This window comes from Callithrix jacchus, chromosome 1, assembly GCF_049354715.1.
Source record: "Callithrix jacchus isolate 240 chromosome 1, calJac240_pri, whole genome shotgun sequence".
Classification (NCBI taxonomy): domain Eukaryota; kingdom Metazoa; phylum Chordata; class Mammalia; order Primates; family Cebidae; genus Callithrix; species Callithrix jacchus.
In genome coordinates this window covers 95136293-95158984 of record NC_133502.1, presented here as the reverse complement: position 1 = coordinate 95158984, position 22692 = coordinate 95136293, and the positions used below count along the sequence as shown (strand labels likewise).

General features: G+C 38.8%; 1 long non-coding RNA gene across 8 annotated transcripts in view; it reads left to right on the top strand.

The window, feature by feature from the left end:
- The window catches only part of LOC103792869 (uncharacterized), a 40870-nt gene that overhangs the window by 4647 nt on the left and 13531 nt on the right, over window positions 1-22692 (top strand). For 2 of the 8 annotated variants that reach the window (XR_013533043.1, XR_013533036.1), the window contains exons 2-3: window positions 60-397; window positions 534-634. This is a non-coding gene — a long non-coding RNA (uncharacterized LOC103792869). The remainder of the gene's footprint in view (window positions 1-59; window positions 398-533; window positions 635-22692) is intronic. The other 6 variants (XR_013533038.1, XR_013533045.1, XR_013533044.1 and 3 more) reach the window with 3 other exon arrangements.

The following is a 22692-nucleotide window of genomic DNA, read 5'->3' as shown; positions in this document are numbered from 1 at the left end:
AAAGTATGTAAATGTTGTCAAGATGATAATAATAAAGATGACTTTTTTTTTTTTTTGAGACGGAGTTTCGCTGTTGTTATCCAGATTGGAGTGCAATGGCATGATCTCGGCTCACCACAACCTCCGCCTTCTGGGTTCAAGCAATTCTCCTGCCTCAGCCTCCCGAGTAGCTGGGACTACAGGCGTGCATCACCATGACTAGCTAATTTTTGTATTTTTAGTAGAGATGGGGTTTCACCATGTTGACCGGGATGGTCTCGATCTCTTGACCTCGTGATCCACCCACCTCGGCCTCCCAAAGTGCTGGGATTCCAGGCTTGAGCCACCGTGCCCAGCCCATGAAGATGACTTTAAATGATCAGTTTATGCTGATGTTAGAACCCATGAAGATACAGGGGTAAGGAACTAGTTACATAAATGGTTTTTGTTGCTAAGTAAGTTATATTTTATTTTATTTGACAGTTCTAATATATCATCTTTTTTTTTATTATATATATATTTTTGTTTTGCCCTGTTCTTCCTTCCTCCCACAGAGACCCAGGAGACTCATTATGTAATCTTTAGAAAAGAACATGAGAAAATGTCTAGAGAGAAAGAGCCATTCCAGGACCTACATATGGAAACAGCTAAAGAGGTGGGTATCTGTCAATGATGCAATTAGTTTCTCATGTACAGTACTGAAGATGTCAGGCTGTGATAAGAATTTTCTTAGTAATAATGCCTTTCAATAGATGACTAAATTTTTTTAAAGTATCCAAATATAAGCATGTCCTTAAGGTTTTTTCCTGCTTATTTTTCAGTGTAACTGTGAGAAGTGAAAGCCATAGACAGGTTCAAACATAACTGGAAATTTAGAAAGGGAGTAGGAGCTTAATTTTGGCCACAGTAGAGGTTCAGTCTGAAATCTCTTCAGTAACTATCTAAAAGTAAGACAAGGCTATACCTCCTTTTGTCTCCCTTTTAAAGTTAATTTTTCAATTCAGAAATTTTGTAATATACCTTACATCTCAGTTTCTTTCTGTTTCAATGCTTTAAGCTACCTCTGAGACCCATCAAAATTAACACCTGGCCAAAATTACCCATAGGAAATGAGCTTTTTTAAAAAAATTTGACTTATGCTGTTAACTTGCAATATAACATTTATAGAGACTGATAGTGTGAGCTTTAGGAAAGAATCTCAAAGAATAACACTCCAAATGATGTCTTCTGACTTTAGGCTCTTTTTTTCTATGGTAAGTCTTCTGAGTCATCAGTGTGCAAAAAGGACAGTACAAAAGATAATCTCTTGGGTTTGTAGGAGGAAAAGGCTAAATACCGTCTTTGAGAGGACAGGATGCCAAACTATTTATTTATTCCACAAATTTTAATGAACGATACTGTATATTAGACATTGTGCTAGCTGCTGGGTATTCAATAGTGAGAGAAACAGACATGGTTCGTGCTTTCTGTGGAACTTACAGTCTGATAGAAGAGATAGACAATTTGCAAGTAAACAGATAAATATATAATGAAAAATTATAATAAATGGCACAAAAGGAGAAAGCAGGATACCATGAGAGAAGTGTCAGGGTAAGGACATAGCTTTGGATGTTGTAGTCAGAGAAAGCCTGCTCTGGGTGGTGATACTTAAGCTGAAACCTGAAAGACAAGAAGAAACCAGCCCTGTGAAAGGCAGGGGAAGAGCCTCATCAGTGGTGAAACATTAATCTGAAGGCCTAAGAACAAAAGAGATGACTTAGCATGTCTGAAGAATTGAAAGATGGCCAAATTAATAACTTGCCAACCTAATAGGGTTGGTAAAATGATTTCAGATTCAGGATGGTGGTTACCCAAATGACAACAATGAACATGATTGCCTAGCTCCAATTTTTTCCCATTCTGTATGCTCTGTGTTCTTTATTGTACTACACTGAAGTTTTCTGGGCTGAATGTTAAATATATTTGCAGAATAAAAAGTTAAATGTTGTAAAGTATATCAGTTAAGGTCCCGTCAGGAAACAAATCACACTCTGTATTCTAAGTAAAAAGGGTTTCGTATAGGTCATTTGAGGTTTAGATACCTGTTGCAAGAGTGAGGTAGCAAGTCAGGGGAGCTGTCACCAAATATCGCAGTCTTCAGCAATAAAACAGGTGACTGTACCTTGTCCAAAAACTACTGCAAATCTCAAGAACCTCTAGGAAGCTCTTATCAGTTCTTTTTATAGCACCTACTCAAGAGTGTCTCAAGAAACTCACCCAGAAGTTGTGTCAGACCTCACGCTAGATCTCTGTACATGCTTCTCCTTGCAACTATCTCCTGAAGAATAATGGTCTCTTCTTTCTGGTTTCTAAATCTTGTGTTCTTACTAGCAAACTCTGCTATGTTATGAAGGACAATTTAGAAAGGGGTAATGATAATGCCTGAGTGATAATCCCAAGTTGGCAACAGACAATTCAATATAGTTCACTTATCTTGCTTTGGTGAACAACAGCAACATAAAAATTGTGAGACTCATTGGGGAAATGATAGGAGGGCCACTTGCCCTTGGTTCCTGGATACATGTATTCTGGTTATGGAAAATATGGCATCATGCACTGACTGGTGCTTCAGATTGGATATTGATCTTGTAAGACTGATACAACACACATTGTGCTGCCCAATCTAGCACTATATTTGAGACTTCAGTAGGTCATTCTAATTAAGTAAACTGCTTTAGAATGGTGGGGTATATGTTATGGTCAGTGAATGAAGCCATTCCTATGCTCCTTTTGTCTTAAAATCAGTTCATTGGTCAAAAATATAGTTAGTTATACATAACTAGCATACCTAATACATAATACGTAATACATAACTACATAATTTGCTGTGGAACAAATGAACCTCAAGCTTACTGGCTTAAAACAACATTATTATTGCTGGCAGTTCTGTGGATTGACTGGGACCAACTGGGCAGTTGTTATTTAGTGTCATGCAGTTACAGAAAGATAATGGCTAGGGCTGAAGTCATCAAAAGCCTTGACTGACATGTCTGGTGTCGTGGTGCTTCTTGTTCTCTCTTTTCTACTGGCATCTCATGCTCCAGGCTTTCCAGAGCATAGTGGGTTCAGGAAATTATACATGGCAGCTAGCTTCTAAGAGGCAGGGAAATGAGAGCTTAGGTTGATTAAGGGCATAGCATCAATTTTGCAATATTAAAATGGTAAAAGTTGTCACAGTACTTCCCCAGATTCAAGTGGATGGAGAAAGTCCCATGGGATAGCGTGAAGGTCACATTGCAGAAGAGAATATGAGAAAGAAGATGGTGCTTTTCATGTCTTGAAAATAAAACCTATCATATGTTAGATAGGGTACTGTATTAGGCTGTTTTTGCATTGCTGAAAAGGAATACCTGAGGCTGGGTAATTTATAAAGAAAAGAGATTTAATTCACTCATCGTTCCACGGGCTTTGCAGGAAGCATGGTGCTGGCATCTGCTTGGTGTCTGGGGAGGCCCCAGGGAGCTTACAATCATGATGAAGGTTGAAAGGGAGCAGGTGTCTCACATGGTGAGAGTGGGAGCAAGAAAGAGAAGGGGGAGGATCCATACACTTTTAAACAACCTGATCTCATGTGAACTCAGAGGTAGAGCTCACTTATAAAGGGAATAGCACCAAGCTATTCATGAGGGATCTACCCGCCATGATCTAAGCACCTCCCACCAGTCCCCACCACCAACACTGGAGACCACATTTCTTTTTTTATTTTTGTGAGTACATTAATAATCATGCACTGACTGGTGCTTCAGATTTATTTTTGTGAGTACATTAATATATACATTGCATTGCCTATATTTTGTGAGTACATTAATATATACATTCCCTGTGATAGAAGAATCCATTGTAAACAACCTACTATCAGGTAGCTTGTTGATTCCTTTTGGTACCTGCTGTTGAAATCTTGTGCACCTAGCAGTGACTCTAACAAGATCAGCTTTGCATAGGGGTTGGAGGAGGAAGAAAATCTGCATTATTGAGCATAGGTATTATCGCTATGGCCACTGTCGTCATGAGCCCATAAAGTAAACATTGTCATGCCTAGAGAAAGAGGCTAAGTATTAGCCATAGAATGAAACACTTTGTCCTGATTATTGAGAACATTTTCTGCAATGGATACCCTTTTTTGGGACATTCATATGGAACACAAATAACACCAGAATCTATGCCTATTCAGAGCGATCTCTCCTCATACCTCTTCCCCAAACTTCTTTATCATCAATTACTAAATTTTGCTGATTCCTATAGAATTAGTTTATACATTGTATTAGGGTTCTCTTAGAAGGACAGAACTAATAGGATATACATATATATTTTTTAATTCTTAAAATTTATCATCTTTCTCTCTCATATATATGCATAGCATCTAAAAGTACTACCCACTTTAACACGATAGGTTTTATTTTCAAGACAGGCAAAATACCATCTTCTTTCCCTTTCTCTCTCTCTCATATATGTATGTATGTATATGTATATGTATAGATAAGTAAGTGTATGTGTATATATAAGTACAGTCATTCCTCAGTATCTGTGGGGGAATGTTTCCAGGATCCCCGTGGATACCAAAATCTATCTGTACATGCTCATATCCCTTACACAAAATGGGATAATATTTGTATATATCCTATGCACATCTTCCTCTCATATATATATATATATATATATATGAGAGTGTGTGTGTGTGTGTGTATGTATGTATATGTGTGTGTGTGTGTGTGTGTGTGTGTATATATATATATATATATGGATATATATTATATGAGAGAGAGAGAGAGAGAGAAAGGAAAAGAAGATGGTGTTTTGCCTGTCTTGAAAATAAAACCTATCATGTGTTAAATGAGGTACTGCTTTTGGTAATAACAACGTATTTTGGAGACGAAATGAGGCCTCCAACGAAACCTGTCTGGAAACAAAATGAGGACCAAATTTTCTCTTCCTCAGTCACATGTCATAGGGAAATCTCCATAAGGCCATATGTGTAGATTGAGGTAGAGATATTAATGCAATAGTAGGAGTAAGTACTATTCCTCAGTATCTGTGGGGGATTGTTTTCAGGATCACTGTGGATACCAAAATCTGTATGTGCTCATATCCCTTATATAAAATTGCATAATATATGTGTATATACTATGCACATCTTCCTATATACTTTTTTTTTTTGAGATGAAATTTTGCTCTTGTTGCCCAGGTTGGAGTTCAGTGGCATGATCTCAGCTCACTGCAATCTCCACCTCCCAGTTCAAGTGATTCTCCTGCCTCAGCCTCCTGAGTACCTGGGATTACAGGCATGTGCCACCATGCCTGGCTAATTTTTTTGTATCTTTAGTAGAGATGGGGTTTCACCATGTTGGCCAGGTTGGTCTTGAACTCCTGACCTCAGGTGATTTCACCCGCTTGGCCTCTCAAAGTGCTGGGATTACAGTTGTGAGCCACCATGCCTGGCCTAGACTTTAAATCACTCTAGATTACTTAAAATATCTAGTAAAATGTAAATGCTATATAAATGGTTATGATACTATATTGATTCTTTTAATTTGTATTATTTTTTTCTGAATATTTTGATCATCATTTAGTTGAATCCAGGAATGTAGAACCCACTGATACTGAGGGTGTCTGAGTCACTTACCCATGCAACTTGTGTCTTGAGAACTGCTTGAGCCTGATCTTGTATAGCTGATTTACAGCATTGTGGTCCTGAGTCAGATAATACTGTAACCCTCTATGGACAGCTCATGTCACATGACTACTTGGTGATTCTTAGGTATTCAGTCCTGGGGGCCCAGTAGCAACCCCTGAACTGTTTTTCAGAAGTATAATATTTATCAACAGAAAATGGTTGGCTTTTCCCCCAAATCCTAAGGGTATTGCCATGGCATTTTTTATTTGCTACTGTGAGAACATTCTAATGTGCTCTTTCAGCACCATTCAGTCTGCTGAGTCATATGGCCCAATATCAGCTTGCATAGAAGTTTAGAGCTGCAACAGAAGCTTCTCTTGTTCTGGAATCCATTCAAAACTATGGGTTATGCAGTAAGTGACTCAAAGTAGAGCATTCAACTATGGTATATGTCACAATCTGAATCCAAAGTGGCCTATGTGTCTCTTTCTCAGTGGTAGAGTGTGCAGGTTGAAGCAACTTGCCCTTCACCTTGGTAGAATTGCTGTGCCATGCATGCCCCAACTAATGGACTCCTAGAAACTTCACAAAGGTGGCAGGCCTTTGCATGTTTTAAGGGTTTATCTTCCATCCTCTAACATGCGTGTGCCTTAGCAAGGTATCTAGGGTACTTCTGGCTAATTCCTGCACATAAAGTTGAATCCCTCAAAGTAATAAAGGAGTAAAGCCCTCATTATACTCTCATAGACTACTACATATATCAAATACAATTAAACAGTTATCTAATTCGTTCCATGTCTTTAATTGTCTACAGAATATAAACTTCACAAGGGCTGGAACTGTATTTGTTCTGTTTATCTTATGCACCACTGTATACATTGCCTTGCAATATAGTAGGCTGTCACTACTTAAATGGATAGATGAATGAAAGGAAAGAATGGAAAACAATAGGAAAGGGTAGAATAACCTACATATATAAATGTAATAAAGAAATAGTAGGGGAAGTCACTTGGAATTTATTCAGAAGCTAATCATGAGGAACCTTGAGGTCATATTTTGGTAGTTAAAATTTTTCTGAAGGGTTACAGGGAGCCATTGAAAGCATTTATGCTTCTTTATTAAAATCCACTCATCCTTCAAGAGTGTTCTTATTAACTTACGCATTGTTTTAGTTATATGGAAATATGTAAATGCGCTCGTGCACACACACACACACACACACACACTTTTATTCTTCTGGGTATTATCACATAATAAGTGAGATAATTCACTTCATCCTTATTGTTGTTTCCCTGGCACCTGGTACACTTCCTGAACATAGTAAGCACTGCAAATGTAGGCCTGAGTTAGCTGAACAAACGCCCAATTCCACTGCCACCTTTCCCATGAAGCCTTTATTAGACACCTCAGTTAGAAATGCTCTCCTAAAAACAGGAACACTTTTACACTGTTGATGGGAGTGTAAATTGGTTCAACCATTGTGGAAGACAGTGCAGTGATTCCTCAGGGATCTAGAACCAGAAATACCATTTGACCCAGTAATCCTGTTACTGGGTATATACCCAAAGGTTTATGAATCATTCTACTATACAGACACATGTACATGTATGTTTATTGCAGTACTGTTCACAATAGCAAAGACTTGGAACCAACCAAAATGCCCATCAATGATAGACTGGATAAAGAAAATATGGCACATATACACCATGGGATAATATCCAGCCATAAAAAGAATGAGTTCATGTCCTTTGCAGGGACATGGATGAAGCTGGAAACTATCATTCTCAGCAAACTAACATAGGAACAGAAACCAAACACCACATGTTCTCACTCATAAGTGGGAGTTGAACAATGAGAACATATGGGCACAGGGCGGGAACATCACACACTGGGGCCTGTTGGGGCGTGGGGTGCTAGGGGAGGGATGGCATTAGGATAATTACTTAATGTGGATGACAGGTTGATGGGTGTAGCAAACCACTATGGCACATGCATACCTATGTAACAAACCTGCATGTTCTGCACATGTATCCCAGAACTTAAAGTATAATAATTAAAAAAAAAAAAACCTCTCCTTTAATCTTGGACTCCACTGTACTTTGTATAGCCTTTGTTTGGCACTTTTTACACATGACCTTATTTCACAGTTACATATGTGAATCTCCAGTAGCTTTTTCTAAGTTGGAAGGGCTCATCAAATTCATTTTTATAACCCAGCAACATGGTACAGTTCCTTATATGAGGCAGAATTTAGTATATATGTATTGAATGAAAAAAGTGAGATAATGTATTTACTTTTTACCGTTCATGTTATGAGTAGCAAATAATGCAATGAGAATATTCTTAAAATTTATCATTAGTTTTCACAACTACCATAGATGTATTTTATTCTATAATTTGATGTTATTTTTCACCAATTGTGTGAGTGTAAAGAATATAGGAAAACCTTCATTTTGGAAATAGTTATAAATAATTATGTAAGTCTTTTTGTAAGTGGTGATTTTTTAAATTGAGATATTCACAGAACATAGAATTCACCCTTTTGAAGCATATAATTTAGTGGTTTTTGGTATATTAACAAAGTTATGCAACCATTACCACTAATTCCAGGATATTTTCTTTCCTTCTTTTCTTTTTTCTTTTTTTTTTGAGATGGAGTCTCGCTCTGTCACCCAGGCTGTAGTCCAGTGGCATGATCTCAGCTCACTATAACCACTGCCTTCCAAGTTCAAGCAATTCTCCATGCTTCAGCCTCCCGATTAGCTGGGATTACAGGCACTTGCCACCACATCTGGCTAATTTTTGTATTTTTAGTAGAGTTGGGGTTTTGTTATGTTGGCCAGGCTGATCTCAAACTCCTGACCTCAGGAGATCCACCTGTCTCAGTCTCCCAAAGTGCTAAGATTACAGGCTTGAGCCCCCATGTCCAGCCAGAATATTTTTGTTATTCTTTTCTTCCACTTCCCCTCCCCCGAATGTGGTTTTGATGGGAGATTATTGCTTTGTCTCTTCAGACTGCTTTTTCTTGCACTTTAGCTTGCCTGGCAATCTTTTGCCAAAAACTGAGTATATTGTATGGGATAATAGACAAGTTATAATGGTAATCTGACCAGAAGCTGGACTGTGTTTAATGTTTGCTGAAACAGTAAGTGCTAGTGGATTCAGTTTCCTCAGGTGTACTTGTATTTTTCTTCCTTCTTATCGTTAGGTTTTCCTAAGAACTTCTTAGATAGAATCTGTGTCCTGTCACTTTTTTGGTTGAAATCTATTGGTATTATACTGGAGGCTTGCAGTTGTTGTGGTAAGGTCCGGTTGGAGAAAAATCACTCTATAATTTTATGATTAACTCTAAGTCATTTTGTGGGCCTGAGTCTTTGGACTTTGACCTTCAGAAATGCTTCTTAGCCTTTTACATTTCTCCTCTTGGGTGAGATAGAGAAGCTAGAGGGGGCTGGGATTGGGTATTTGCCCTTTCTTTTGCTATCAAAAGATCTGGTAGCATCATTTCACTAGAAGCACTGGTTCTTATAAAGATTGCTTTGGGTATATTTCAACATACTTCTCCCTGACTAAAATGTGATGATGTCATTCTGGGTCATCTCCATGAAAGCCTGGGGTGGTTCCTGGAAGTAAAGCACATCAAAGTGTGAAAGACCCCCAAGACTGGACCCCCAAGGGTTTTCTCAGTTTAGAGCAAGTCTACACTCAGACTCTAGCAGTTGGTCAAGATTACCACTTAAGTGTTCAGACCAGTTTATGGATCCAATGTCTTCTGCTCCAGGTAAGCTGATAGCAGCTGTGGTTCTCTGTATTTTCTTCTCTCTAGATTTCTGGGTGGCAGTTTGTTCTGTGACCTTAATTTTTTAACAGGTCTAAGAAAAGTCATTGATTTTCAGTCTCACCTTTTGTCTTATTGTAAGAATGGGAGTGAAGACTTTGAAGCTTTTACGTGTTGGAGCAGAAACCAGAATTCTTCTAAACCTTTTGTTAAAGGGCTAGATAGGGCATATTTTAGACTTTGTGAGTCATATGTTCTGTTCCAATTACTCAAATCTACTGTTATAGAATGAATACAGCCCTAGCAATGCAGAATGAGTAAGCGGCTCTCTATTTTGCTGCTGTTTCATTTATTTTTGTTTAATCTTTACTATTCCCTTCCTTTTACCTACTTTGGGTTTAGTTTCCACTACTTTTTCTAGTTTCTTCTTTTTGGCTGCTTTTCATTTAAATAAAATTTTTATTTCAATAGTTTTGAGGGGACAGGTGGTTGCATGGAAAAGTTCTTTAGTGGTGATTTCTGAGATTTTTGTGCACCCGTCACCCGAGCAGTGTACACTGTCCTCAATGTGTTGTCTTTTATCCCTCACCCCACTTCACCCATTTCCCCAAAGTCCCCAAAGTCCTTCGTATCATTCTTATGCCTTTGCATCCTCATAGCTTAGCTCCCACTTATAAGTGAGAGCATACAATGTTTTATTTTCCATTCCTGAGTTACTTCACTTAGAATAATGGCCTCCACATCCATCCAGGTTGCTGTGAATACCATTATTTTATTCCTTTTTATGGTTGAATAGTATTCTGTGGTATATATATATAAGACATTTTCTTTACTTATTGGTTGATAAGCATTTAGACTGGTTCCATATTTTTGCAATTGTGAATTGTGCTGCTGTAAACATGCATGTGCAAGCTTCTTTTTCATATAATGACTTCATCTCCTCTGGGCAGATACCCAGTAGTGGGATTGCTGGATCAAATGGTAGTTCTACTTTTAGTTATTTAAGGAATCTCCATATTGTTTTCCATAGTGGTTTACTCGTTTATATTCCCACCGGCAGTGTAGAAGTGTTCCCTTTTTACTATATTCATGCAACATCTGTTTGTTTGCTTTTTTAATATTTTTTAATTATAGCTATTCTTACAGGAGTAAGGTGGTATCTCTCTGTGTTTTTGATTTGCATTTCCCTGATAATTAGTATGTTGAGCATTTTTTTCATATATTTGTTGGCCATTTGTCTAACTTCTTTTGAGGATTGTCTATTCATGTTCTTTGCTGATTTTTTGATAGGCTTTTTTTTTCTTGCTGATTTGAGTTCTTTATAGATTCTGGAATTAGTCCTTTATAAAATGCGTAGTCTGCAAAGATTTTCTCCTACTCTGTGGGTTGTCTGTTTACTGTGCTGATTATTATTATTGTTATTATGCTGTGCAGAAGCTTTTTAGGTTAATCATTAGGTCCCATCTATTTACCTTTGTTTTTGTTGCATTTGCTTTTGGATTCTTGGTAATGAATTATTTCCCTAACCCAATGTCTAGAAAAATTTTTCTGATATTATCGTCTGGAATTTTTATGGTTTCAGATCTTTGATTTAACTTTTTGATACATCTTAAGTTGATTTTTGTATAAGGTAAGAGATGAGGACCCAACTTCATTTATCTGCATAATTGGCTTGCCAATTATTTCAGCACTCTTTGTTGAATAGGGTTTTTGTTCCCCACTTTATGTTTTTGTTTGCTGTGGCTGTATTTGGCTTTGTTTATGAGTTCTCTATTCTGTTTCATTGATCTACATGCCTATTTTTCTTTTTTTTTTTTTGAGATGGAGTCTCACTCTGTTGCCAGGGCAGAGTGCAGTGGCATGATTGCAGCTCACTGTAACCTCCGCCTCTCAGGTTCAAGTGATTCTTCTGCCTCAGCCTCCCGAGTAGCTGAGACTACAGACATGCGCCACTATGCCCAGCTATTTTTTGTATTTTTAGTATGTCAGGGTTGCCCCACATTGGGCACCAGCTGTTGGGGTCTGACCTCCAGACCCTAATCCAGTCTGGAATTTGCCAGATGAACAAATTCACTCAAACACAAATCTCCGGTGAAAGAGTGGGCCAGGGGTGTCTATGGTCACTATCAGATACTCCTGAGAGAGATAGTAGCCATGGCCCCAACTCCTGGCCTTGCAGGCCTTTATTCAGCACATATTAAATGACAAGGGCTTTGCCTCAATACCTCTGGAGAGTAAAGATGAAAGGCCAGGTTTCTAGGCCTAAAGCAAACACCATTTGTGAATAATTTACTTCTGCCACCTCCCCTTCCCCCACCCCACCCCCCAGAAAGAGGCAGTCAAGTTAGAATGGACAGAGGTTGGTCTTAGGGACAAGCCATTTAGATAAACTCCTTTGTATTCCCCAGTTAACTGCCTTATGCTTTCAGCCTCAAGATAAAAGAACTAGCCGACTTTGGCCCATTCTTTTCTGAAGCTATGCAAAGTTCCCGGCCTTCCAAGGGGGTTTTGTGCCTATTTCCTATAAGTATTAATTTTTCCCTTATTTTTGCTACCATTCTGACTGAACTGAACTACCACATTAGTAGAGATGTGGTTTTGCCATGTTGGCTAGTTTAAAGTTGGGTAATATGTTGCCTCCAGATTTCTTCTTTTTGCTTAGTCTTGCTTTGGCTATGTAGATTCTTTTTTGGTTCTATATAAATTTTAGGCTTGTGTTTTCTAGTTCTGTGAAGAATGATGGTATTTTGGTAGGAATTACATGAATTTATAGATTGCTTTTGGCAGTATGGTCATTTTCACAATATTGATTCTCACAATATTGATCCCATCCATGAGCATGGAATGTGTTTACAATTGTTTGTGTCATCTGTGATTTCTTTTAGCCGTGTTTTGTAGTTTTCCTTGTGGATGTCTTTCACCTCCTTGGTTAGATATATTCCTAAGTATTTTTTTTCAGCTATTGTAAAAGAGGTTGAATTCTTGATTTTATTCTCAGCTTGGTCATTGTTGGCATGTAGCTACTGATTTGCGTACATCAATTTTGTACCCTGACCTTTTACTGAATTCATTTATTAGATCTAGGAGCTTTTTAGATGAGTCTTTATGGTTTTCTAGGTATACAATCATATCAATGAACCAACAGTGTGACTTCCTCTTTACCAATTTGGATGCCCTTTGTTTCTTTCTCTTGTCTGATTGCTCTGGCTAGGAATTCTAGTACTGTGTTGAATAGAAGTGGTGAAAGTGGACATCATTGTCTTTTTCCATTTCTCAGGGGGAATGCTTTCAAATATTCCCTGTTCAGTTTAGTGTTGACTGTGGGTTTTTCATAGGTGGCTTTTATATGTCCCTTCTATGCTGACTTTGCTCAGGGTTTTAATCATAAAGAGATGCTAGATTGTATCACATGCTTTTTCTGGATCTATTGAAATTATCATGTGATTTTTGTTCTTAATTCTGTTTATGTGATGTATCACATTTATTGACTTTCATGTATTAAACCATCCCTGTGTCCCTGGTATGAAACCCACTTGAAAATGGTGTTTTATTTTCTGGCATGCTGTTGGATCTGGTTAGGTAGTATTATGTTGAGGATTTTGCATCTATGTTCATCAGGGATATTGGTCTGTAATTTTCTTTTTTTTAAATGCCTTTCCTGGTTTTGTATTAGGGTGATACTGGCTTCAAAGAATGAATTAGGGAAGATTCCCTCTTTCTCTATCTTGGAATAGTTGCAATAGGATTGGTACCAATTCTTCTTTGACTAACTGATAGAATTCAACTGTGAGTCCATCTGGTCCTGGACTTTTTTTATTGGCTATTTTTAAATTACTATTCTAATCTCACTATTTATTATTGATCTGTTCAGAGTTTCTACTTCTTCCTGATTTATTCTAGGAGGGTTTTATGTTTTCTTTTTTAGTTTTCTTGAGACAGAGTTTCACTCTCGTTGCCCAGGCTGGAGTGCAATGGCATGATCTTGGCTCACTGCAACCTCTGCCTCCCAGGTTCAAGCAATTCTCCTGTCTCAGTCTCCTGAGTAGCTGGGATTGCAGGTGTGTACCACCAGCTAATTTTGTATTTTTAGTAGAGACAGGGTTTCTCCATGTTGATCAAGCTGGTCTCGAACTCTCAACCTCAGGTGATCTGCCTGCCTTGGCCTCCCAAAGTGCTGGGATTACAGGCGTGAGCCACCACACCCAGTCAGTTTTATATTTTCAAGAATTTATTCATCTCCTCTAGATTTTCTAGTTTGTGCATATAAAGGTGTTCATAGTACACTTGAATAATTTTTTTTGTATTTCTGTGGTATTGGTTGTAACATCTTCTGTTTCATTTCTAATTGAGGTTATTTGGTCTTATTTTCTTGGTTAATCTTGTGAATGGTCTATCAATTTTGTTTATCTTTTCAAAGAACAAGTTTTCGTTTAATTTGTCCTTTGTACTTTTTTGCTTCAATTTTCTTTAGTACTGTCCTGGTCTTTGTTATTTTTTTTATTCTTCTGGGTTTGGGTTTGATTTGTTCTTATTTCTCTAGTTCTTGGAGGTGTTAGATTATCTATTTGTGATCTTTTAGACTTTTTGCTGTAGACATTTAATGATATGAACTTTTCTCTTAGCACAGCTTTTGTCCCAGAAGTTTTGATAAGTTGTGTTACTATTATCATTCAGTTCAAATAATTTTTAAATTTCCATCTTTATTTTATTGTTGATCCAAATATCATTCGGGAGCAGATTATTTAATTTCCATGTATTTGTATAGTTCTCAGGGTTCTTCTTGGAGTTTGGAACTCCAAAGGATATCCCATGCAAATGCAAACCCAAAGCAAGCAGGAGTAGCTATTCTTATATTAGAGAGAACAGATGTTAAAGCAACAAAGTTAAAAAGTACAAGGAGGGACATTATATAATGATAAAATGATCAGTACAACAGAAAATATCACAATCCTAAATATATATGCAACTAACATTTCTGTGCCCAGATGTATTATTCCATTTGCATAGGATATTATTTTACTGTGGTCTGAGAGGGTACTTGATATAATTTCAGTTTCTTAAATTTATTGAGACTTGTTTGTGGCCTATCATATAATCTATATTGGAGAATGTTCCATGTGCTAGTGAAAAGAATGTACATTCTGCAGTTGTTGGGTAGAATGTTCTGCAAATATATGTTAAGTCCATTTGTTCTGGGGTATAGTTTAAGTTCATTGTTTCTTTATTGATTTTCTGTCTTGATGACCTGTCTAGTGCTGTCAGTGGAATATTGAAGTCCCTCACTGTTATTGTGTTGCCATCTATCTCATCTCTTATGTCTAGTAATAATTGTTTTATAAATTTAGGAGCCCCTGTGTTAGGTGCATATAAATTTAGGATTGTGATATTTTCTATTGGACTGATCCTTTTATCATTATATAATGTCCCTCTTTGTGTTTTTTAACTGTTGTTGCTTTAAAGTCTGTTCTGTCTAATATAAGAATAGCTATTGCTGCTTGCTTTGGGTTTCCATTTGCATAGACTATCTTTTATCACTCCTTTACCTTAAGTTTATGTGACTCCTTATGTGTTAGGAAGATATCACATACTTGGTTGGTTTATTTTTATGCATTCTGCCATTCTGTATCTTTTAAGTGGAGCATTTATGCCATTTACATTCAATGTTAGTATTGAGATGTGAGGTACTGTTATATTCACTGTGCTAGTTGTTGCCTGAATACCGTGTGTGTGTGTGTTATTGCTTTATAGGTCCCATGAGATTTATGCTTTAAGGAGGTTCTATTTTGGTATTTTGAGGTTTTCTTTCAAGATTTAGAACTCCTTTTAGCATTTCTTGTAGTGTTGGCTTGGTAGTGGTGAATTCTGTTTAAATATTTGTTTGTCTGAAAAATAATTTATCTCTCCTTCATTTATGAAGCTTAGTTCTTAGCTGGCAATTATTTTGTTTGAGGAGGCTAAAGATAGGACCCCAATCCCTTCTGGCTTGTAGGGTTTCTGCTGAGGAATCTACTGTTAATGTGATAGGTTTTCCTTTATAGGTTACCTGATGCTTTTGCCTCACAGCTCTTAAGCTTCTGTTTTTTGTCTTGACTTTAGGTAACCTGATGACTATGTGCCTGGGTGATGATCTTTTTACGATGAATTTCTCAGGTGTTCTTTGAGCTTCTTGTATTTGGATGTCTAGTTCTCTAGTAAGGCTGGGGAAGTTTTCCTTGATTATTCCCTCAAATATATTTTCCAAACTTTTTGAATTCTCTTCTTTCTCACAAACACCAATTATTCTTAGGTGTGGTTGTTTAACATAATCCCAGATTTCTTGGAGGCTTTGTTCATTTTTAAAAAATCATTTTTTCTTCATCTAATTGGCTTAATTCAAAATTCTTGTGTTTGAGCTCCAAAGTTCGTTCTTCTACTTGTTTTATTGTATTTCTCTAAGTGTGTCCTTCATTTCCTGAAGTTTTGATTCTTTTTTTCTGATATCTATTTCTCTGGAGCATTTTTCATTGATATCTTGTATTTTTTTTAAAAACTTCTTTAAGTTGTTTTTTTATCCTTCTTGGGTATCTCCTTGAGTAGCTTAATAATCAATCCTCTGAATTCTTTATCTGGTAATTCAGAGATTTCTTCTTGGATTGGACTTATTGCTGGGGAGCTAGGGTAGTCTTTTGAGGATGTTATAGAACCTTGTTTTGTCATATTACCAGAATTACTTTCCTGATTTCTTCTCGTTTGGGTAGACTGAAAAATCTGGAATTCATTGGCTGCTGTTCAGGTTCTTTTGTTCCATGGGGTGGTTCCTTGATATGGAGCATTCCCCCTTCTCCTAAGGATGGGGCTTCCTGGGAGCCAAACTGCACTGTGGCTAATCCCTAGGACAACTACCAAGAATATAACTGAAAAAATAAATACAGTAGAGCCAGGTATGGGGGCTCATACCTGTAATCCCAGCACTTTGGGCGGCTGAGGCAGGTGGATCACATGATGTCAGGAGTTCAAGGCAGCCTGGCCAACATGGTGAGACCCTGTCTCTACTAAAAATACAAACATAAAAATAAAAAAATAGCCAGGTGTGGTGGCACATGCCTGTCATCCCAGTTATTCAGGAGGCTGAGGCAGGAGAATCACGTGAACCTGTCAGGTGGAGGTTGCAGTGAGCTGAGATCATGCCACTGTTACTCCCGCCTGGGCAACAGAGTGAGACTCTATCTTAATAAATAAATACAGGAAAAGAAATGACAAGGTAATTTAAATGGTACACTATAAAATATCTATTTAACACAAAGTCAGTAATAGGGGAATAGAGGAAAAAAGGCATAAGACATAGAAAACAAATAACAGGGAGAGGACTCAAGATGGCGCTGTGAGAACAACCCAGGATTGGAGCTCTTCTCGTTGAATCCGCAAACGGTGAGTCAGAGCGGCATTACCAGACTGATCTTTGTTGCCCACAGAACGGGGAAACTCCCAAGTATAAAAAAGACACGGGACGCCAGGCAGTAGGTCTGCCTGGCGAAGCTGCCAGCCGGGGCGGCGGCAGCCGGCCCTACCCAGCAATCCCCACAGGGCGCGCTTGTCCAGGTGCCCTGTTGAACTGGCAACCTGAGACTTGAAAGGGCTGGACTTGAGACTGAATGAGACTTGGACAGTAGCCCAGCCCAGGGGATTGCAGGAATTGGGATACCCAGTGGGACGAACAAAACCGCGATTTCAAACTCTCCCGAGCAGACGGTCCGAGACGCTCTGTGGGGGAGGGGCGTCTACCACTACCGAGGCAACCCGCCCCAACTGAGATACACGCCCACTGCTGACGCAGCCAGCCGTTGCCGAGGCAACCCGCCCCAACGGAGATACACGCCCATTGCTGACGCAGCCAGCCGTTGCCGAGGCAACCCGTCCCTACTGAGATACATGCCCACTGCTGACGCAGCCTGCCGTTGCTGAGGCAACACGCTACAACAAAGAGACTCTGCCGCAGGGCGTGGCGGAGACCACAGCAGAGCCGGCAGGAACAGCACGAATCACACAACAGCAGGGCGGAGCCTCGGCAGCCAAACAGTGGCTAGTCTGCCTTCTAGCTGGGCAGGACAACTGATCGGACATCCAAAAATAAAGCCCAAACCCCTCAACACAGAGCATTTGAGAAAAAAAAAAAAAAGGGTTTTTTTAATGAGCTCTGTTGCAGCAGAATCAAACATAGCAGCCTAACAGCCCTGAATGAACAACAGAGTGCACAGCTCAGCAATTAAACCCCTATAAAGTACAAACTGTCTCCTCAAGCAGCTCCCTGACCTCTCTATATCCAAAAGACTGACATTAGGCAGGCATCATCCTGGGACAAAGAGAGCAGAAAAAGAAACTGGTAGCATCCCTTGCTGTGCCACAGCTACTAGAGGTGCACCCCAGACAAGCAGGGTCTGGAGCGGACTTCAGCAGTCGTACAGCGAAGGGGCTAGACTGGTAGAAGGAAAACAAAGCAACAGAAATACTTCATCATCAACATTCTGGGTGTCCACTCAGAGACCCAAGCGAAAAGTCAGCAACTATGCAGACGACCAGCGGACAAATCCACAAAGATGGGAAGAAACCAGCGCAAAAAGGAGGAAAACACCCAAAACCAGAACACCTCGCCTCCTAGAAAGAACCAAAACTCCTCACCAGCAAGGGAGCAAAGCTGGACGGAGAATGACTGTGACTAAATGACGGAATTAGACTTCAGAAGATGGATAATGAGAAACTTTTGTGAGCTAAAAGATCATGTATTAAATCAATGCAAAGAAACTAAGAACCTTGAAAAAAGATTTGAAAAAAGATTCGAGGAAATGATAACAAGAATGGATACCTTAGAGAGGAATATGAATGAATTAAAGGAGCTGAAAAACACAATATGAGAACTTCGCGAAGCAAACACAAGTTTCAATAGCCGAATTGACCAAGCAGAAGAAAGAATATCTGAAGTCGAAGACCAACTCAATGAAATAAAACAAGAAACCAAGATCAGAGAAAAAAGCGCAAAAAGGAATGAACAAAGTCTCCAAGAAATGTGGGACTATGTGAAAAGACCTAACCTACGTTTGATAGGTGTACCAGAAGGGGACGAAGAGAATGAATCCAAGCTGGAAAATACTCTTCAGGACATCATCCAGGAAAATTTCCCCCACCTAGCAAGACAGGCCAACACTCAATTGCAGGAAATACAGAGAACACCACAAAGATATTCCGCAAGAAGAGCAACCCCAAGGCACATAATCGTCAGATTCAACAGGGTTGAAATAAAGGAGAGAATACTAAGGGCCGCCAGAGAGAAAGGTCAGGTCACCCACAAAGGGAAGCCCATCAGACTCACAGCAGATCTCTCGGCAGAAACACTACAAGCCAGAAGAGAGTGGGGGCCAATATTCAACATTCTTAAAGAAAAGAACTTTCAACCCAGAATTTCACATCCAGCCAAACTGAGCTTCAGAAGTGAAGGAAGAATAAAATCCTTTGCAAACAAGCAAGTACTCAGAGATTTTGTCACCACCAGGCCTGCTTTACAAGAGCTCCTAAAAGAGGCACTACACATAGAAAGGATCAACCAGTACCAGCCATTCCAAAATCACACTGAATGCTAAAGAGCATCAACATAATGAAGAATCTACAACAACTAACAGGCAAAACAGCCACTTAGCATCAAAATGGCAGTATCAAATTCACACATAACAATATTAACCCTAAATGTAAATGGACTAAATGCACCAATCAAAAGACACAGACTGGCAAATTGGATAAAAATCCAAAACCCATCAGTGTGCTGTATACAGGAAACCCATCTCACATGCAAGGATACACAAAGGCTCAAAATAAAGGGATGGAGGAAGATTTACCAAGCTAATGGAAAGCAAAAAAAAGCAGGAGTTGCAATTCTCATCTCTGATAAAATAGACTTTAAAGTAACAAAGATCAAAAGAGACAAAGAAGGCCATTACATAATGGTAAAAGGATCGATACAACAAGAAGAGCTAACGATCCTAAACATATATGGACCCAATACAGGAGCACCCAGTTACATAAGGCAAGTTCTTAATGACTTACAAAAGGACTTAGACTCCCACACAATAATAGTGGGAGACTTTAACACTCCACTGTCAATACTAGACAGATCAACCAGACAGAAAATCAACAAGGATACCCAGGGCTTGAACTCAGACCTGGAGCAAGCAAACCTGGTGGACATTTACAGAACTCTCTACCCCAAATCCACAGAATACACATTCTTCTCAGCACCACATCACACGTACTCTAAAATTGACCACATAATTGGAAGTAAAGCACTGCTCAACAAATGCAAAACAACAGAAATCATAACAAACAGCCTCTCAGACCATAGTGCAATCAAGTTAGAACTCAGAATTCAGAAATCGACCCAGAAACACACAGCTTCATGGAAACTGAACAACTGGCTCTTGAATGTTGACTGGGTAAACAACGAAATGAAAGCAGAAATAAAGAAGTTCTTTGAAACCAATGAGAATGAAGACACAACGTGCCAGAACCTCTGGGACACATTTAAAGCAGTCTCTAGAGGAAAGTATATAGCAATAAGTGCCCATATGAGGAGAATGGAGAGATCCAAAATTGACACCCTATCATCAAAATTGAAAGAGCTAGAGGAGCAAGATCAAAAAAACTCAAAACCCAGCAGAAGACAAGAAATTACTAAGATCAGAGCTGAGCTGAAGGAGATTGAGACACGAAAAACCCTTGAAAAAATCAATAAATCCAAGAGCTGGTTTTCTGAAAAGATCAACAAAATAGACAGACCACTAGCTAGATTGATTAAAAATAAAAGAGAGAACAACCAAATAGATGCAATAAAAAATGATAAAGGGGAAATCACCACAGATTCCACAGAAATTCAAACCATCATCAGAGAATATTACAAAGAACTCTATGCGCATAAACTAGTAAACCTGGAAGAAATGGATAAATTCCTGGACTCCTGTGTCCTCCCAAGCCTAAACCAGGAGGAAGCTGAAACTATGAATAGACCAATAACAAGGTCTGAAGTTGAGGCAGCAATTAAGAGCCTACCACACAAAAAAAGCCCAGGTCCAGACGGGTTCACAGCTGAATTCTACCAGACACACAAGGAGGAGCTGGTACCATTCCTTCTAAAACTATTTCAAACAATCCAAAAAGAGGGAATCCTTCCCAAATCATTTTATGAGACCAACATCATCCTGATACCAAAACCCGGCAGAGACCCAACGAGAAAAGAAAACTTCAGGCCAATATCCATGATGAACATAGATGCAAAAATCTTCAATAAAATATTGGCAAGCCGATTGCAACAGCAAATCAAAAAACTTATTCATCATGATCAAGTAGGATTCATCCCGGGGATGCAAGGCTGGTTCAACATACGCAAGTCTATCAACGTAATTCACCACATAAACAGAACCAAAAACAAAAACCACATGATTATCTCAATTGACGCAGAGAAGGCATTTGACAAAATTCAACAGCCCTTTATGCTAAAAACCCTCAATAAACTCGGTATCGATAGAACGTATCTCAAAGTAATAAAAGCTATTTATGACAAACCAACAGCCAATATCATACTGAATGGGCAAAAACTGGAAGCATTTCCTTTGAAATCTGGCACTAGACAAGGATGCCCTCTGTCACCACTCCTATTCAATATAGTACTGGAAGTTCTAGCCAGAGCAATCAGGCAAGAAAAAGAAATAAAGGGTATTCAAATAGGAAAGGTGGAAGCCAAATTGTCTCTATTTGCAGACGACATGATAGTATACCTAGAAGACCCCATTGCCTCAGCCCAAAAACTCCTGAAACTGATAAACAACTTCAGCAAAGTCTCAGGATATAAAATCAATGTGGAAAAATCACAAGCATTCCTCTACACCAATAACAGACTTAAAGAAAGCCAAATCAAGAGCGAACTGCCATTCGCAATTGCTACAAAAAGAATAAAATACCTTGGAATACAACTCACAAGGAACGTAAGGGACCTCTTCAAGGAGAACTACAAACCACTGCTCAACAAAATCAGAGAGGACACAAACAGATGGAGAAACATTTCATGTTCATGGTTAGGAAGAATTAATATCGTGAAAATGGCTATACTGCCCAAAGTAATTTACAGAATCAATGCTATCCCCATCAAGCTACCATTGACTTTCTTCACAGAACTGGAAAAAACCACCATGAACTTCATATGGAACCAAAAGAGAGCCCGCATAGCCAAGTCAATTCTAAGCAAAAAGAACACAGCGGGGGGCATCACACTACCGGATTTCAAACTATACTACAAGGCTACAGTAATCAAAACAGCATGGTACTGGTACCAAAACAGAGATATAGACCAATGGAACAAAACAGAGGCACCGGAGGCAACACAACATACATACAACTATACAATCTTTGATAAACCTGACAAAAACAAGCAATGGGGCAAGGATTCCTTGTTTAACAAATGGTGTTGGGAAAACTGGCTAGCCATGTGCAGAAAGCAGAAACTGGACCCCTTCCTGACACCTTACACTAAAATTAACTCCAGATGGATTAAAGACTTAAACATAAGACCTGGCACCATAAAAACCCTAGAAGGAAATCTAGGCAAAACTATCCAGGACATAGGAGTAGGCAAGGACTTCATGAACAAAACACCAAAAGCATTGGCAACAAAAGCCAAAATAGACAAATGGGACCTAATGAAACTCCACAGCTTCTGCACGGCAAAAGAAAGAGTCACTAGAGTGGATCGGCAACCAACAGAATGGGAAAAAATTTTCGCAGTCTACCCATCTGACAAAGGGCTGATATCCAGAATTTACAAAGAACTCAAACAGATTTACAGGAAAAAAACAAACAAGCCCATTCAAAAATGGGCAAAGGATATGAACAGATACTTTACGAAAGAAGACATATATGAGGCCAACAGTCATATGAAAAAATGCTCATCGTCACTGGTCATCAGAGAGATGCAAATCAAAACCACATTGGGATACCATCTCACGCCAGTTAGAATGGCGATCATTAAAAAATCTGGAGACAACAGATGCTGGAGAGTATGTGGAGAAAAAGGAACACTTTTACACTGTTGGTGGGAGTGTAAATTAGTTCAACCATTGTGGAAGACAGTGTGGCGATTCCTCAAGGCCTTAGAAATAGAAATTCCATTTGACCCAGCAATCCCATTACTGGGTATATATCCAAAAGACTATAAATCGTTCTACTTTAAGGACACATGTACATGAATGTTCATTGCAGCACTGTTTACAAT